At 43.2% G+C, this 19,520-nt stretch overlaps 1 protein-coding gene across 1 annotated transcript in view; it reads right to left on the bottom strand.

The window, feature by feature from the left end:
* The window catches only part of LOC111869189 (putative zinc metalloproteinase C607.06c), a 29,892-nt gene extending 11,880 nt beyond the window's left edge, over window positions 1-18,012 (bottom strand). The window contains exon 1 of the mRNA XM_033753315.1: window positions 17,920-18,012. The gene's annotated coding sequence lies outside the window, so the exon portion shown is untranslated. The remainder of the gene's footprint in view (window positions 1-17,919) is intronic.
* Between the last annotated feature and the right edge of the window lie 1,508 nt (window positions 18,013-19,520).

The following is a 19,520-nucleotide window of genomic DNA, read 5'->3' as shown; positions in this document are numbered from 1 at the left end:
TTTCTACCAGTCTCTATATCCTACCGGTACTGGTGCTTACCATCAGTCCCGCCCAGCCAGCGAGACCGGCTCTACTACCTGAGAGGTATCTATAATGCTTCCCCCATCTACCAGAGGTATTAGAGACTGCTGTTGGGCGGGAAACGTCCGTTAATTTGGCTCAGTGACCTCCTTTGGAGATATGAGGTTCTTTTACGTGCCGTAAAGCTACGACACGGGACCCACGGCTTAAAGTCCCTCCCGGAGGGCTTGGTCCTTGAATTTTTCCGCCCTTAAAAATTCGACGACCTCCGCCGGGTATTTGAACCCGCGTACTACGAGTCATGAGGTGGGAACGTTACCTCTAGACTACGGAGGCCGCTAACTGGTCTCTAAATTCTATTCTTCTCTACTCAGTATGATTGCACCATCCCTGAGAATCAATTACGTGTCCTTTCATGACCCAGTGAGGATCGCAGACACAACACAATATCTTACAGTTCCTCTGTTGTTCTGTGTATCCGTTGCCACAGTAATTCGTTGCTGCGTGAACAATGTTTACCTAGCCGTTGTGCAGCAGCCGACGTCTCTGTTGTGCTTCTCTGACTGCGTACTTCCGGCTTTGAGGCGCCATGTTACAATATGAAAAAAGACACTGTGGAATTGTAAGATACTATCCTAGCGTTTTCTTGGAGGGACTGGAGAAAACAACGAGAAATCTCAGGATAGTCGATCTCTGGGCTGAGATCTGATCCCATGACTGCGAGAACACACAAACACAGCGGTCGGTTTGCTAACAACGACGAGGGTCCGAAATATCTGCATGGAGTGTCTGAAGTGTCAGTAAGCTCGGCTCGCCTTGCGGCTTGAACCACGGATCAACCATCCACATTACTCGTGCTCGTGCGTCAGAAGCTTACTGCTGCCGGAAAATCAGAATCTGGAGATGATATCTGTTGTGAAGAAATGCGAAGGCTTTGTCTGCAAACCGATTTGGGCGTCCACTTCGTCAGCTCCAGATCCTGATTTTCCGGCAGCAGTAAGCTTCTGACGCACGAGCACGAGTAATGTGGACGCGCCTTAGGGTGGCGACTGACTTGTAATATTTGCCTGTAATGTAACGTGTTACAAATCGAGCATTACACAAGTGAAGACAGCTAACGGAGCCGCTCGATGCGAGCCGCTCGCGCTCGCGGGAGCTCCATTGTGTTGTCTCAGTCTAGCGGTGTCGTAACGAGCGTTCATGTCCGACATGTGGAGCACTGTTTTCATTTCTGTTTTTGTACAAGTTTGTTATCCAAAGGCGTTTTATTCTCTTCTTTAAATAACAGTAGCGTATTAAAAGGAACGCAGATAACACAACCTCCATGTCAGACATGTTGAATGAAATGAAGTGGAGCGCGCACGAGGACAGTCGAGCCGAGCGTTCAAAACGTGCATTCGATGCGCTACACCAGTTGTGATGTAATGTAACATGCTCGCAGCGAATGTTACATTACAGATAAATGTTACAAGCCAGTCGCCACCCTTAAGAGACAGCGAACTATGGTGCCGTGATCGTGCCTTCCACTTGCACGTGCCCTAAGTGTAGTACTCGAGTCACTCATGCATTCACTGCTCTGTCGACGGCGATGACCTTGACGACGATGGTGAAGGCGGCGTCGTCTTTATGGCCTCTCTGGAAGTTTCTCCGAAGCAAAGGGTCAATATCTTGATTCAAGGCCATATTAGAAATCACTAGAAGCACAGAGGTGTGAAGGTTATATCAGAGCAAATGCTTTTTGTTTATTGGAAAGTCTGTATTTCCTTTACTTGAATTCATTAAGAAGAAAAGATAATGGGAGATGCAGATCACACAACACGTACCATGACTTTACGATAGATTGCTCATTTAAACTTTTAGACCAGGGGTGGGAAAAGATGACATACTGTACACAGTCAACAAGGTTGAAATTGTAATAATAAGCGATGGACCAATAAATACAATCTTGCAGCTCTTCTGAACAAAGCATGTGAACAAAAACTCGATCTTGAAATCATTATTATTACTTTAACACAAGTCCCACAGATGACATAAGGTTGTCCAATATGCTCTCATGTCAGGCAGACCCTATTACATTTATCAAGAAACGATGTAGTCATTTGAGTGTTCTTCCTTTATGTTAATCCATAATGGAAAAAAGTGATACTATGTCACAATTCAGATCTAAATTCCGTACTTCTGTCTTCACTTTTAAAGGAAAAAAAATACAACTATCCCTGTAACAAGCCATGGAGGACCATAGGGTTGTGAGACGTAGAGGCTCACTCATTTTCTAAACAATCGGTTCACAGATGGTGGTGAGGTTACCAGCCCTACGCTCCGGTCGCCCTTTACTTACCAGAAAGATTCCTGGTACTCATTTTGTTAGAGGCTGAGTCGATCCCAGGGTCACAGTGCAGCTGGAAGTATTAGGTCAACTGAAAAATCCAGTGACCTCATCGGGACTCGAAATCGCGACCTTCCTACTCGTAGTATAGTGCCTCAACCAACTACGCTACCGCGTGCCCCACAGATATAAATCTGGTTGATGATGTGACAGCTGGAGATGAGTCATAAAGTCAAAATTAGATATGGAAGGAGTAAAATGTGAGAACATATCAATTATACTAACCTGTATTATGTACCAGCTTGGTAGAAATGAGAATACTTGCTTGAAGTGTTTAAAATTTCAGTAATTATTAACGATGGGGAATATTAGGTTTCATTAATTTGGTGGTAGACCAAAACTGCTACATTCAAACTCACTAAATAAGATCGTAAACTGAACAATATTAGCAGAGAACCTCCGCTCTTCGATAAAAATTTCAATGTTTGTGGTCTTCATTCAGAGGAAAGTAACTTCTTGACTCTTTTCAGTCCCAACACGTAGATAAGGAAATTAATTATGGACAAGAGCTCTTCGTAATCACTGCTATGAGGTCAGTTAAAACATTATTGCATAAATATTGCTCAACAAGTCAATTTCACAGACTGGTTACTGTATCAGATTGTTCGGCTAAACTTAACTTCGATTGCCCGTGAATATCTCTTTCACCTAGTGAAACATAGGCCTGGCTACCTAAAAGCAAGTATTCACACACTTCATAAATGGGCCAAAGAATAAATTAGAAGAAAATATGTCTTACTTTTTTCTTGAGCTCTCTTTCTAATACACATTTCTAGACTCACTACAAATTTTCATCCCGAAATTAAATATAATATTAAATAAAATCGATGTTATCATGATTATCCTAATACTTATTTATACTGTAATTTTAAAACACTTTAAAAATTTAAACACGTACTACTGAGTTCCCTATCGTGCACTTTAAAGTAAGACAATTTGTAGATGGAGCAGAATAGAAACCAGATAAAGGAGATCTGATGAAATTGCTTCTCTGTGCTTTAGCCTTGACTGTCATAAATGCTGACATATCTGTACCACAGTATGAAAGTCTGAACGATTGTATCTCAAGTCAGCCGCAGAACCACGTGCGTACAAGTGTAAGTAACAAGTGGTCTGAAATAGAATTGCCGACTGACCACGGTTGATTTCGAAATGGATATGTTCTATATATAATTTATTATTCTTAAAGTGTTTTAAAACCGACAGAAGTTGTCTATCCTTGAACTTTTGTTATCTTGGATACCCGTGTACAATTCGAACTCAATTAATCGCGCTAATATTTTTTAGAATGAGACATTGTGCTGTACAGGTACTTAAATTCCTATGGAGATCTCAGTGCGTAAATCTGAAGCAAAAATGAAGGTAGGGCTGGCAAGATTCGAACCTTTAATGCCTGCTTTTGTTACTTTTTAAGATGAAACGTACAATGTTCTTCTGTAAATTGTTCAAAAGATTCATAAATATTCACGCGGTTGTTATGCTATTTTTCATTTCCCACAGAAAGAATCATGTCAACCTTTCCTGCAACTTATTTATCTGGAATGTATACCACCGTGCTACAATTTCCGGTTTCTATATAGTGTACGGCCGCAGGTTCCAACACCTTGTACGTACACAAAGTGGCCATGTTCTTATGATTCAGACGTGAGATTAAAAATGAGGCATATTGCATTTAAATAATACAGTGTAATGAGTTTTTATTGGATTCTTGATAGCATAAACAGTAAGTTAGAAGCTATCCCTGTAACAGGACGCGAAAGCCCATAGTGTTGTGGGACGTCGAGGCTCCAACATCGTCTGGAGAATCGCCTCACAGGTGGCGGTAAGGTTGTCAGCCTTAGGCGCCGGCCGCCCTTTACCACCACGGATGATTCCTGGTACTCCTTTCTGTTAGAGGCTGAGTCGACCCCAGGGCGATAGTGCGGCTAGAAGGGTTAGGTAAATTGAAATAATCCACCTCTTCAGGAATCGAACCCGGGACTTTCCAGCTTGTAGCATAGTGCCTCAACCAACTACGCTACCCCGTGCCCCCAGCGTAGTCAGTGCTCAATTAATTAAGCACGAAGACAATTTTACCTTCACCTAATGATTTTTATACCATAAGAATTCGCTTCTTGGATAAAATGTAAGCAGGTGCACAAGAAGAGAGATTGAGTTACAAATAGCATTATTGATATTTATTTTCTAAAATAGTATAAAATGAAAAGTGGGAGTTCGGCTTGTGTTTGGGAACACTAATAATGCAACAGAGAGAAGGATTTTTGAGCACAGATGTATTATGCGAGTATTTGTTCTTCTGGTGTTTTCTGTAACTACGTAAATCGTACGTCTTTTGCTGAGAAAATGTAATGCTGATTGGGGGATGTTGGCGCAGGTCTGCGTAGGAACTTGGTTGTATGAAGAAACGATACCATTCAGTGTGTAGAAGTGTACAGTCTTCATCAGAGTAGCATGTCCAATGAAGATAAAATCAGGAATTTGAAAAGGAATTTCAGCGTCTAGAATGAAGTCCTTTTTATAATGATCAGACTTCGGCACGCCGGAAGGGCACTATTCTCAGTGATGTAATGCAGATTGGTGGGCCAGACTACATGGCGTCATAACCCGCAAGATAATAATATCATGTAATAGTAACCAGACACGGGGTTTGAATTGGTAATTGGATTTATCGAACACTTAAAGAACCGTAATTAAAAGTAATTATATCGCTGTCGCTAATTCACACACTAAGACTTCTTAGTTCATTTCTACTGGTGCTTGCCTGATACCGGATCCCACCAATACCCTCCTGTGCTCACGTCTTTACCGGATGGCATCGGTCTCCCACTTAACTCAGTGTTCAAAATGTCCCCACTTTTTCGACTGCAACTGTCAACTGAAAGTCAAAGTCAGAATCAAAGTTATGTTACGATAGGCGATCAGTCGGCCAGTCTGTCGTGGTGTCAAGCACCCATCAGGGGCCCAAGACCAGATTTTTATTACTATCAGACAGTTGCGGGTTTTTAAACGTGGGGCGCTCTCTGTGATGAAAGGACGCGTCTGTCGTTCACAGTTGCAGCTGGGCCCCTCCAGGGCAGTCATATTTACGGCCTATGAAATCTATCACCATTTTTCTTCATGAATCTTAATGCAATTTTTGTGATGACCATTATTCTGGCTTCTTCTGACTCGGCCCCTATGAGCTCTGTCAAGACCTACTGAAATGCCGTTGCGACTACTGTGAACTTGTCGCTCAGAGACGAACCGTCTGCATTAGGAGCCTCAGAGTCAGAGTCAGAGTCAGAGTCACGTTGCAACTGACGGTCAGTCAGTCTGTCTGTCTTGGTGTCGAGCCCCAGCTGGGGCTCATGACCAGATATTTCTTTTGAATGAAAGTTACAGTCCTGTCTATGTGTAGCGCCCTCTTAGGAGCCTCAACTGACGGACGTGGCACTTATTGCTGGTTGTGCCTCCCGGGGGCACTCATTTCTCCCACTGTGGCTGGTCAGGCCTCTGCCACTGAGGGCGGCTGAGGTTGCTATTGTTGCTGTGTGCTGCCGCTTAGCACCGCCGCGAAGAGTAGTCCTGGGGTAGTGTGGCTGGAAGGGAAGATCCTTCCCCTTGTGGTCTTAAGCGCTGACTGCAGCTTTCTTCTTCGACTCTCTTCCCTGGTGTGCCTGCAGCCTCGACAGTTGGACAGTTGGACGGATGAGGTTCCTTTCCGTACACCAGCCTGCGGTTGCATCGTGTTGGTGTCCATGTTGTGTTGCCCTTCTCCGGGCACTCCTTGTGCAGGTGACCGCACCCACACTACATACAACGGGGAGCTGCTTACAGTTAGCCCAGACATGGCCGAATTCTTGGCAGTTGTAACACTGCGTGAGACCAGTGTGGGCTTTGTGCGGCTCTAACCTAATTTCAATATGGCAAGGCTGGCCAGTTGGAATATCTCGTGGACTCTGACGTCCTAGGTAAGGTTATTACGACGAGGGGAATGTTCACTGTGGTTGATCTTTGTGCAGGTGATCGGTGGGTGGTAGACATTAGTTGGGCGCTAATAATTTCAAAGTCAATGTTAAGCAACCCATCTGAGATGTCCTCTGCAGGAGCTGAGACTGGAAGTTGTCGTATGACAGCCTTTATAGGCTTCTGGGATTTTGGACAGGAGGTGAAGTACGAGAGGTAATTGCCCTCGAAGTGAGAGCGGTTGGCTCAAAAATCCGTCCCATTTCTTTCGTGACAACTGGTCCCGTTTCTGGTCTTACGGAACTCAAAATTGCCTCTCGGTGAGCCCTTCAGTTGCGTTTGCAATTGTATCCTGTTTACTTGAGAGGTTAGTACAATGGGAGGCGGCCTTCCTGACTGGCTGGATGGCGCCTGTTGTTACTGACGCTCGTTGGTGACGTCCGCGTCGTCTCCATGGTCAGCTCCATTTCATTTGACCTCAGCGGGGTGAAAAAATTCTGGGTCTAAAATTCAGTGTTCGTCTTCAATTGTGGGCCGTTGACTACCGTGGTGGATGTTATAGGTTTCTTGGTTGTATAGGTTTCCGCTTTCGTCTTGCTCACGAAATTTCGCGATGGACGGAGGTGCAATAACTCTGGTCTTGGCCCTTTCCCTTCTGGCAGCGCTCAATGTATGTACCTTAGAGGGCTCTACACAGCTGCTTTCCTTTCAGAAGGTGGCTTCCTCCATGTTTTGGATGAATAGAGTCCATTTCAGACTCTCTCCGACTGACGCAGGGGTTCATCTCGCTACGCGGGCAATGACGATAAGTATTCCACCAGCATCGGTGTGAGGATGTTGTTGTATGGTGTTTCCGTATTCTTGCTTCAGAGAGTCGATGAAGTTCAACCAGAACTTCTGAAATTCTGGAGTGGGTGCATTAGCCGTGATACGAGTTACCACTACAATTACTGTGAGTATAACAGTTAATTATATACAGGAACCATACAAAGCGTTTGCTCTGCACAGACCCGCCGACTTCACTCACAGGAGAAGGCCGTGAATTCACTACATATACCTTACTCCGGTAACAATGTGTAGAAATTGTCCGCTGTTCGTTTTCCTCAGTAAGTCTCAATAACTCACTGATTCACTCTGCGGCTGAAAGTAACTATTGCAGCTAAGTTCAAGAATTGACAATGAAAAGAGATAGGTGAAGTACCAGTAAGTTATGGAAGAAGTATTGGTGTACATCTGAAGAGGATGAAGAGGGCACAGATAAGTAGAGAATTAAGTTAAAGTATATAACTGCAATTAGGAGCCAAGGATTATGCACACAAGAAGAGAATATGTAAGATTTGAGGCTTTCACGGCGGTGACTATGAAGAAAGCAGTCTTCTGGGATTTGGCACCGTGTATATGTGGTGTTAACCGACGTTTCAGAGGATGGAGGCGATACGTTCCTCCGAAACGTCGGTTAACACCACATATACACGGTGCCAAATCCCAGAAGACTGCTTTCTTCAAGAAGAGAATAGTAACGAAGAGAGACGCTAAATATATAAAAGTGAGGGAGAAAATGAGGAAGAGATAGAGTTATGGTAAGTAGTAGAATGAGTAGACAAAGTAGTAGATTACAATGGAAGATTAATTTACAAATGAAATAAATTGTAAATAAAATTTGATTTGTTTAACTTTTCTTGAAATAAAACATTGTAACTGCAGAAGGCGGACTGTAAAGACATGCGCAAAACAAAGAGGATTCCAAAGAAGAGAATAGAGTGAGTTGCATATCGCAACAGTGAATAAACCAGAGAGGAAAAAGAGAAATGTCTTTGGTGTACTAGAAAATTAAGAGACCAAAGGGAACCGTGTACCCTATGAAGGAGATTCAGGGCGCAACAATCAGACACGGCAATTTACGATGACAGAATCGTATGTAGGAGAAAAGACTGCAGCTGAAAGAGTTGAACATTCCGAAGATGATGAAGGCGGCAAGAGGAGCATAGAAATTTTCAGTAACAGCGATAGCGTGGAGTAAATATATGAGTATTCTTTTTATTGCTAGTGGGGTGGGACAAAGTCCCTTGTACTGCTGACACTTCTGGCCTATTGTACCAGCCCCAGATGATAGGTGAGGGTGATTGTGGAGTATTTGGTGGAATGAACATTGGTAGGGGAAACCGAAGTAGTCGGAGAAAACCTGCCTCAGCGCCACTTTGTCCACCACAAATTCCACTTCACCAGACCTTGGATCGAACCCGGGCCGCTGCGGTGGGAAGCCAGCGACTAACCGCTTGAGCTATGGCGTGGCCTAACTGTATGAGTAAATAAGATGCAAAAGAAAACGAATAGTCCATAGAATAACATACTTATTTGAAGAAAGTCGTCTTCTGGGTTTAGGCACCGTGTATTCTTCGTTTTGGCCGACGTTTCGGAGGAACGTCGGCCAAAACAAAGAATACACGGTGCCTAAACCAAGAAGACGACTTTCTTCATTGTCATCGCCGTGAAAACCTCAAAACTTACAACATACTTATTTGTTTATTTGCAGTTGATCCAATGACTCTGGTTATGTAACGTCAAGGAGTAGCAGATTGTAACAATGATAATAAAAAGAGAACAAGAAAATAAAAAATATATGGCATAAATATTATATATTTTTTTAAATAAAGGTATTTTTCAGTCCTTTGGCTATGGCGCTCGTTTCGGTCACTAGATCGCGTTTCTTATACAATACACGACATTCCTTCTTGTAGTAGTCATCCATTAGTAGTGACGTTACCATCACCGCAAGTGTGAGGACGTTATAACTTGCTTTCGGCACTTACCTCCGATGATCAATCAGTAAAATTTCATAGCAATTTAATCGTGTATAAAATTAGTTGAGAATTCAACGGAACTTCTCGTCATTTGTTATATAAGCTTTCGTACTGTTAACTTCGCCTGCTTTTTCTCGTATTCGTTTTCAGTCTTACATGTTATCGAACAATGCGTCGACGGCAAAGTTTGAAGCCATCTCCCACGAATAACTCTCACCAATTTCCTGCCTAAGGCATTTAAATCGCTTACCTTCCCGCCCAACAATAGTCTCTAAGGCCTCCGATAGATGGGGAAAGCATTATAGACACCGCTAAGCAAGTGGCCGAACTCCCTTGCTCGGCGGAACTGATGGTACGCACCATTTATCGGTAGGGTAAAGAGACTGGTAGAATAGCATAGAGGGAAGCACAATAGATGAAACTGGTCGCGGTGCATGGGGAAACCCACCCTCTCTGAATAACTAACTAAGAGGCTTTTTATAGTCACGTAGAAACGTCTGACTAAACCAAATGGAAAGAATGCGGGAAACAAGGCATACAACTGAACTCTGATGAGGAATTCTTATTTAAGGCCATAAAATGGTGCACGAAGGCGGAGATGTGACGAAAACCTTAATATGGATCCAATTGGTGATAGGGCCTAAATGAGAAAAAGAAGTTTACAGACTGAGTCTCTGATTGTGTAATTTTCTTTAAATCGTTGTTGCTGTATATCTCCGTTCGTGAGAGAGATGAAACTGTGTCCTTTGTTACTACTGACACAAATGGGCCTATTTCGCCAGCTCCATCTATAAGAAGACTGAAACTTCGGTGGAAAAATAATTTGGGATGTAGAACAGAAGAACTGCGAGAAATATCTGTTCCAGTGCCAATTTGTCCATCAAAAATCCCTGCTGTTCTGGTATTTATCAGCTAAAAGCCGGTAACTAACAGCCTGTGCTCTGCGTTACGTCATTTCCCTAAGAGTGAACCTTAGGATTCCATAAATTAGCTGAGAGATTATTTGCTTTTCAGTAATGGCTGTGCTCGAGGGAGTTAATTCATTTCAATCTGTGGCCGTAATAATCGAAAGGAATTTGACTCACTAAGATGTATCGAAGGCAAGCCCTTAGCCTCACTCGATTCAACTTGACTCATGTAGGGTGCAGAACGTGTACCAGAATTCTACGGAAAGCAAATTAATCTGCTTTGCAGCATCTTAATGAATCAAGAGTCGATTCGACTCGACTGAACTCCATCTTGTCAGTGCGCTCATAGCCCAAGATTGTAATGGGGAGAGAAATATCAGGAATTAATTCACCGTGAAAGTCATCAACACTTTCAAGAACCTCATGACCAGGTGCGTGCGCGTTTTTTAGTTGTCAATGTACCCTGTGAAGTGAAAGTTCCCTATACATTCCGGTCCCAAAACTTTAACGACACTGAAGAATTTGTTTCTTCCGAGTTTTCATATCAAGTTTGGTGTAATGAAACTAGTTTCTTATGACAAAAATAGATAGGAAGATTATTTTATTATACCAGCTAATAAGGCTCAAAAATATTTCTTCCAGAAAGTACCTGATATGCTGTCAGTCTAACAGCCAGTATCTACAGCTGAAATGACGTAAGAGAGCGATGATCTCTCGTCCACAAGTGAGAGAAAGAGAGAGACAGAGAGCGAACTAAACCAGACGCGATATTGAAGATTGCCCATACAAGGAAAGGAACAACCAGGTGATCAGCCTGGGCCGTTGAGGTAGATGGTAACGTTGAATGAATAAAGGGCACATATATTTCTTTTCGCACTACAGAACCCAAAATGAATTTTAACGTATTTTGTTTTTTAAGTTTTAAAATTAAAAATGTATTAACATGATATTTAGTGACATTCATCCAACTGTAGGTGTTATAAAGCCTTGAGGATGTTGGTCATGAATAGTGAGTACGTGGGAATTTGGAAAGAGTGAGTCGTGGCCTATTTAAACGCCATTCACTTCTAAAAACTGAATGCAAACATGAAACAAGTTAGGAAAGGAGTTAACTCAGCCGAGAGCAGAACCAGGTAGGCCTAGTACCCAAATATAAGCCTAGGTCGTTATTAAAACATCATACATATCTATTCTTATATATCTGTGTATTCAAGTATGACAGAAAACGTATTTCTTTTTTCTCGAATGTTAATGACGCGTCATAAACTACTGAGGCCATGAGATTTCAGGTCTCATGTTTTATTCTTCCTACTACCTGGACAGCGAGCATAATGAATGATAAATATCTCTGGTTCATATGAACTTCAGGGAAAATGATCTCACACTGTCATTACTGACTATTTTAATTACGTTAAAGAGTAGAATTGACTTTTCTCGTTACTTCAGCCAGCACTGATATTGGCCTTTCTGAAGCAGAATCGTGAGTCTAAACATAATCGTAAAAGAATAAGAAGAAAAAATAAACTGGCTTTGTACTTAATGAAACTGTTCTTTACACAGCATTCTCAAAGTGCCCAGGTACACAGTTATCACACACTTTAACTGTGAACATTGTTGCTATTGCAGCTCCATCAATAATCTCCAAGCTGCATAAGAAATAGTTAGTTAGTTATTGGAGAGGGTGTGTTTCCCCATGCACTTAGACCAGTATTGGTCCATTGTGCTTCCCTCTATGATATTCTACCAGTCTCTAAACCCTACCGATATTGATGCGTACCATCAGTCCCACCGAGCCAGCGAATTCGGCCTCCACTAGCNCGGAGGACTTGTTCCCTGAATTTTTCCGCCCTTAAAAATTCGACGACCTCCGCCGGGTATTTGAACCCGCGTACCACGAGTCATGAGGTGGGAACGTTACCTCTAGACTACGGAGGCCGCTTGCATACGAAATAAGGTAAAGGTAAAATTTTTCCTGTGCTGAACTAATTAAGCACTACGCTATGAAGACGTATGGGGGAGTGGATATATAGATCCATATTTTCTTGACCTCGACACTAGTTGGAGGTGAGTGGTCAGCTTCACACCCCGGCCGCTTTCCCCGTGGGAAAGAGCCGTCGGTACCCATTGAATAGGAGGTTGGGTGGACCCGAGAGCTGGTCTGGACGATTGAAGGAATGAAAATTATTGACACTACCGGGACTACAACTTCGACCCCTCGGTCGTCCAGCCCATAGCCAGTCCCTATACCGACTACTTTGTCCCAGCTCTGCAGACAAGATATATTTCTCACAAATCGAGACTGTTTTTTTTAATTTGCTTAGCGGAAGTGGAGTCCAACTGGGTCCACTGGGCACGGCGGCCACTGATTGGCCTATTGTAGCCTGCCCCGGCTGATCATGATGATGGAGAATTTGGTGGAACGAACATTGGCAGGGGAAACCGAAGTACTCGGAGAAAACCCGCCTCAGCGTCACTTTGTCCACCACAAATCCCACTTGACCAGACCCGGGATCGAACTCGGGCAGCCGCGGTGGGAAGCCAGCGACTAACCGCTTGAGCTACGGCGCGGCCAATTGAGACTGTTACTAATCCACTGATACTTTAGATGTTACGAATACACTAAAACTTGTCATGTTGTAAACGTGGTGTATGTCTCATACGATGATTTCTGCTAGTAAACTGACATATTCCGTGCCGAAAATGAGATATTTCACTCAAATATCTATTTGGTAGTACTGCTGCATTGACGCATAGCCTACAAATGCTGTTAACGATATATCTACCACATGGCAGACTTCTACTGCCACAAATCCACTAATATTTCCCGGACTACACACACTCTCACATATAAACTAACTCCTGCTAGGACGGTTCTAGCAATACATTTTGTGCTACAAACGAGATATTTCGCAAATAATCTGACTACTTCTAGTCTATGACTGGTATCAGCATCGCAGAACATAAACCTGTCGTTTCAGCTCTTAATAATTAAAAAATTAGGGTTTGCAGTCCTTCACAAACGAAATTTACAAATATCACCATTTATTCTGTGTCCTTTAAAAATTGATACAGAGAGGACAGAAGCTTGTTTGGTTAGAGTGGAAACCTAGACGAGTGACTGGTTTATCCCCGTGGAAGGACTGTGAAGTTTGGTGACAATATGGGCAGAGGTGGGATGAACAGTTTCTGGCTCCTCTATCCTGAAACTGGTCTGGAAATGTTGAAAGAAACAACGAATATTGATATTCAGCGTGCCGAACGTCTGATAACACAGATAAGTTGAACGGAAGTGAAACGTAATTTGAACTGTTAACAATATGACATATGACATCAGTTGCTAGGCAACGGTTCTACAAACACAGCCTTTGCTAGGAAACAGCTTCGTAACATGCAACAATAGAGTAACTGTGAAGCGGTGTTCCCTACGCTGTCCTTGCCCGTAGGTACGTGATGCGACAATTGAAGTACTGTTTGGAGATGTGATTTCTATGCGGCCCGTGTCGAAGCCACATATAACGAGGAGCAGCTGTCATTAGTCAGACGGGGTCGAATATCTTCACCGTGATCCTGCGGGTAGCAGGAGGCGACGAAAAGTGAAGTCTAAAATCTAAGAGAGTAAAATATGGTTGTGAGTCCCAAGGGACTCTGATCCGAGAAAGACTGCGCTAGTAAGGGCCAGCAGCATATACAAAAGACAGACACGTCTTCTTGTCAGAGAGGACGCCCCACAAAAACAAGACCATAACTGTCAAACAGCAATAAATATATGGTTATGCGCCCCAAATGGGGCTCGACACAAAGATTTACTGACTGAATGGCCGTCATCGCATTGTGACTTTGACTCTGACTTTGACATTACTCAGAGAGTTAGGAGGATCGACAAGAACTATGAGGGCCGGAATTGTGGTGAGGAGAGGACTGAGACGGGTTGGTAGCTCTTCAATTAGTGAGAGTTAGTGAGACAAACGAACAGCGGACAACTTATACACAAAGTAATTGGGAAAATATATACGTAGTGAATTCAAACCTGTCTTCTTATTGCAAACATTGTGAGTGAAGTTTGCGGCCCGACTACGGGCCTGTGCAGATCAATTGCCGTGTGTGGTTCCTCTATATACATAATTAACTGCTACATTCGTAGTAACAATAGTGGTAACTCGTATCACTGCTAGCGTACACACCCAAGAATTTCAGAAGTTCTGGTTGAACTTCATTGGATCTGTGAAGCGAGAATACGAAAACGCCATACAGCAGCATCCTGACGCCGATTCTGTCATGAAACCTGTACGCGGGGTACTCACCGACATTGCCCTACCAGAGGGAAATACCCTTGCGTCAGTTGGCGAGAGTCCGAAATGGATGCTATTCGTCCAAAGCACTGAGGAAACCAGCTTCTGAAAGGAAGTCATCTGTATAGCCCCCCCCCCCCAAGGAGCGTATGCAGACGTGCTACACGACTTTACTGCAGTCTTCTAAGAGAGCGCTGCCAGATGGGAAACAGTAAAGACCATAATTACTGGACTTCCAACTATCGAAGAATTCCGTGAGCGAAGAAGACGGAAGTTAAAACCTATAGAGGAAGCCAACGAAAGAGCCAAGAAGCCTACAGTATCCATCAAGGGAGTGGACCATCCCCAACTGCAGCCGAAGCCTGAAGTTCCAACCCAGAAATTCTTCGCTCCACGGAGGTCAATTGAAATGGAGACTGACCACGGAGAAGACGCGGACGGCACCACCAAACGTTAGTAACAACAGGCGTCATCCAGCCAGGCAGGAGGCCGCCTTCAATTATACTAACCTCTCAAGTAAACAGGATACAATTGCAAAGGCAACTTTGAGTTCCGTAACACCCGAAACGGGACCAGTTGTCACGAAAGAAATGGGGAGGATCTTTCAGCCAACCGCTCTCACTTCGAGGGCATAACCTCCCGTACTTCACCTTCTATCCCAGATCCCAGAAGCCTCTATAGGTTGTCATACGGCAACTCCCAGTTTAAACTCCTGCAGAGGACATTTCAGATGAGTTGGTGAATCTTGACTTTATTGTTATTTGCGTCAGCGACAAACAAATGTCTAGCACTCTTGGATCACCTGCAGATGGAACAACCACAGCAAATATTCCCCTCGTCCTAATAACCTTACCTAGGACATCAGAGTCCAAGAGATATTCCAACTGGCCAGCCTTGCCCTATTGCAATCGGGATAGAGCCGCACACAGCCCACACTGGTCTCACGCAGTGTTACAACTGCCAAGAATTCGGCCATGTCTGGGCTAACTGTAAGCAGCTCCCCGTTGTATGTAGTGTGGGGGCGGTCACCTGCACAAGGAGTGCCCGCAAGAGGGCAGCACATTATGGATACAGACACGCTGCAACTGCAAGTTGGTGGACGGAGAGGAACCTCATCCCTCCAAATGTTGATGCTGCAGCCACGCCAAGGAAGAGTGGCGAAGGAGCTGCAGTCAGCGCTCAAGGCTACAAGGGGAAGGATCTTCCCTTCCAGCCACACCACCCCAGGACTATCCTTCGCCGCAGTTCCTAGCAGCAACACACAGCGACCGTGGCAGCATCATCTGCCCCAGGTTGCACAGGCCTGCCCCGCTACAGTGGGAGAAATGAGTGCCAGCCGTGAGGCACAACGAACAAGTACCAAGTCAGTAGGTTCAGGATCTAATGCAAAGAGTTCGTCTCTGAACGACAAGTTTACAGTAGTAGCAATGACATTTCAGCAGGTCTTGACAGAGCTCAATGGGAAAATCCGTTGCGGTATCCACAATTTGCGTTGCTCCATTCAGTAACCTGTGTTTAATTAAGGTTGGTAACAGTTCTCGGAAATGCTTGTTACTCTAGTGTTGCCACTTTCCTTAGTGTGCCCTCGCCTTTAGAGTGACTTTGGTCGTAGAGGTGCTCAGAGGTGACCGACACAACTCCTGGAAGTTTTTCGAACCAAACGTAAATACAAAATGTTGAAGAGACTAGTCAGATCAAAGGAAAAAAGAAGCAACAAAGGAGGATTAGAAAATTAAATATTGTAAAGCTTCATAATTTGTACTCTTCGTCTAATACTATTAGCGTTATTAAACAAAATGTAGCTCTCATTGAAGAAGTTAGAGATGCACAAACATTTCTGTTGACAGACCTCAGGGAAAAATGCCGTGTGAGAGACCCAGGTTTATGTAGAAGGGAGGATATTACAAATATGCTCCTTAAATAACATTTGATGTTGTAGACTGCATTCAAATGGCTCAGGGTATAAACATATATGATGGGCTTTTGTGAGCACGATAATGAATTTTCGTGCTGCATAAAAGCAGAATATTTTCTGACCACCTGAAACAATTTTACATCTTCAAGCCACATGAGGTTCGTTAATGCGTACAATGCAAAGTTGTCCATTTGTATTGGTCTTCCCTCTTCAGGGATACACAAGAGTTCGGCGATTTGATCTATTAACTTACGCGCTTGTTCTTAAGTTTGAATTTTTGTCATAGTTGTCTTTCCATCCAGGTTCATTTTTATGTTGTAAGACACTAAATACTGAATATAGTACGCGATTAAGAACCCATGGCCCTTTACTCCCACTCCTCCTATACACCTTCACGAAGTGATGGTTAGACAAAGGGACAACTTTGTCCACTTCATGACAAATTGGTCGTTTGGTATCCTACTTTCATAATCTACAACCAGGAACAATTTCCTGTTATGCTTTCACTTTCCATCTTAGTACTGTCTTTCAATAAATCAAAATATCTGGCTATGCTGAAGCAGGTTCCAGCCACACAACTTGAAAGTGTCTCTGAAAGTCACAGTTGAGTGGTTAGAACTCTTTCGCGTTAGGGAAGTTTCTTATGGTTATGCTGATTTATTAAAATGGATCAAGCAAATTTCATTCAGTGTCGTTTCCACTTTATCCCTTTAGACATATGCCTTTCGGCCATATTATATGCAGTTGAAAAGGCTTCTTTGAATAAACCATGAAATAACCAGACAAGAATTTCTGTGTACTTTTTAAAACTCTATTGAAATTTATACCTATATTTGAATAATATTTCTTATAATATTGTAGCGCGTATTAGTGACCATAGAAGGGTTTTGAATTGGTGAATCGATTTATTGCATTCCTTAACATAACTCGTAACTGCAAATAACTGTAACAGCCTCACTGGTTTACACACTCTCTAAAGATCACTGTTAACTACATTAAGTAAGTAAAGTAAAGTAAAGCTATTCCTGTAACAGGCCGTGAAGGCCCACAAGGTTGTTAGACGTTGAGGGTCCCACATTATCTAGACAATCGACTCAAAGATGGCGGTATGGTTGTCATCTTTACGCGCCGGCAGCGCTTTACTCCCCAGGAAATTTATTTAATTAATTCCTGGTACTCATTTCTGTTAGAGGCTGAGTCGTCCCCCAAGGCCATAGTGCGGCTGGAATGATTAGGTCAAATGAAAAAAAAAATTCAATGACCTCATTGGGACTTGAACCCGTGACCTTCCGGCTTGTAGCATAGTGCCTCAACCAACTACGCTACAGCGTGCCCCTCACTATAACTACAGCACACATAAAGTCTTCTATGTCCTCACTTGTTGTTCCCTTGTAACGGATCCTAACAATGCTCTCTGCTTAAGTTCTTATCGGATACCGAATAACCCACAACTGACTAAACTCTAAACCTGTTCCGTTTATAACCCGTTAGCATGGACCACTTAGAAAACACCACTCCTCATTATTGTAGCTTAATCTTTTCCGTGGGAATACGTTTGTTTGAGGAGCCGTTACTCAGCAACGGTTCTTAAATACTGGTATTTGCAGTAGTTGCACAGCAACGGATCTACATGATGTGTAGGGTCTGACTTACCTTTAGAAGGTTGTAGTACCTGATTTATTCTTTTCAGTTTTCTTCTGTCTGTCAAGGAAAATACCGTACATGGACAGAACGTGAACCTACGTGTTGTGCCGTCTTTACGCTTTTCTATTCTCCTCTCATCATCACTCTCTCGTCTTGTTGTGTCATTCCCTCGCTCTCTCAATGAACGAACACCGTCCACTATTTCCTGCTAAAGTGTACAGCAAATCTGGCAGTGTCTGGTTGGCACCCGCATGCGCTACAGCAACGGCCACTGGTTGCCACTGCACGGCTGGATTGGCGAGGATTTAGAGGCAGTAGCAGCACCACTGTGGTTCAGCTAATTCAAGTAAGAGCCTGGGACTTATCCCAGTATTCCGAATGTTGGGATGCATGAGTCAGAGGACTCGTAATGTACTATAGGGATGAGGTACTGGGTACGAAAGGAAAGAAAAGAAACTTGATATAACTTTTCTCTTTCAGGTTGAAACAGAACATGAAACTGCAAATAAAAATGGAGGGGTTGCCGTCACAGAAACAAATGGTTTTTTTTATTTATCACTTCACAACATGTTTCGGCCCAAATAAGCCATCATCAGGTGATTCGTGAGGAAATACACTAATGTGACGCACTGCATAAAATTTACAATGCTAGAACAAAACAATTTGGTCACATCTGACATAATACTGAACATACTTTAGATTTTAAATTGATATTTAAAAGAAATATGTTGCAACAATGCAAAACGAAGATCCCTATCTCTGATTTGGCCTCATAAATGAGTGAGAAAATGACAATGCACCTAAGTCGTTCATCCACACAGATGAGGTGGAAGAGGTGAAGGCCTCAGGAAGGCCAGTCACCTCGTCTGATGCCGGTAAAGCAGGCATGACATCAATTATTGCAGCCCTTTTATCTTGTTCTATTCTTACTTCGAGTAGGAAATCTTACGCAAGTGGACTAGAGCAGCGGCTGCCACAGTGTTGGCCTATCATTACCTGCATTTAGGAGCATGTTCACATGAACTACTCAATGTATGTGTGTGTATGTCTGTATATATTCGTGTACATGTCACGGGCCTTCTTTAGAAGTGTTCCCTCACAGGAGAAGACAGTGAGACAATCACAGACACGCAGTTTTATCGCTGAACGGTAGATAGAGGAAACTATTTGCTGAACTGTGCAAGGGAATTATATTCCATACATTGACCTTTGTAGAGAACAATGTATCTCAATTGTCGCTAAAGAAATCAACAATCCTCCCACCGGTCCTACAGAATGGCATCTCACTGCAATAAGAAAGCATGGCCCTCATGAACTCCGGACCTCACACAGGTGACCTGAATTTAAGAACGTATCAAGGGCCAGGCTTGCTGAATGCGTATAAAAACAGAACGGACTATCACACTTCGCTATCGTCATGACAGTGATCCAACTTTACGACGAATTCCTTTAGTTCAAACACGGTTTTTGGTCTCGTTTTCTTTGAAATGTTGTTAAACAGTTTTGAGGTTATATATTTGTAAACAGAAAAATAAATAAAACAGCTAGACAAAATGGCAGACGATTTATCACTTTCAGTTGTCAGTCTCATAGACATACACATTGGAAGT

The sequence above is a fragment of the Cryptotermes secundus genome, unplaced genomic scaffold, assembly GCF_002891405.2.
Source record: "Cryptotermes secundus unplaced genomic scaffold, Csec_1.0 scaffold1482, whole genome shotgun sequence".
Classification (NCBI taxonomy): Eukaryota; Metazoa; Arthropoda; class Insecta; order Blattodea; family Kalotermitidae; genus Cryptotermes; species Cryptotermes secundus.
Note: the sequence above shows the minus strand (reverse complement) of the source record. Positions and strands in the feature narration are given on the sequence as shown.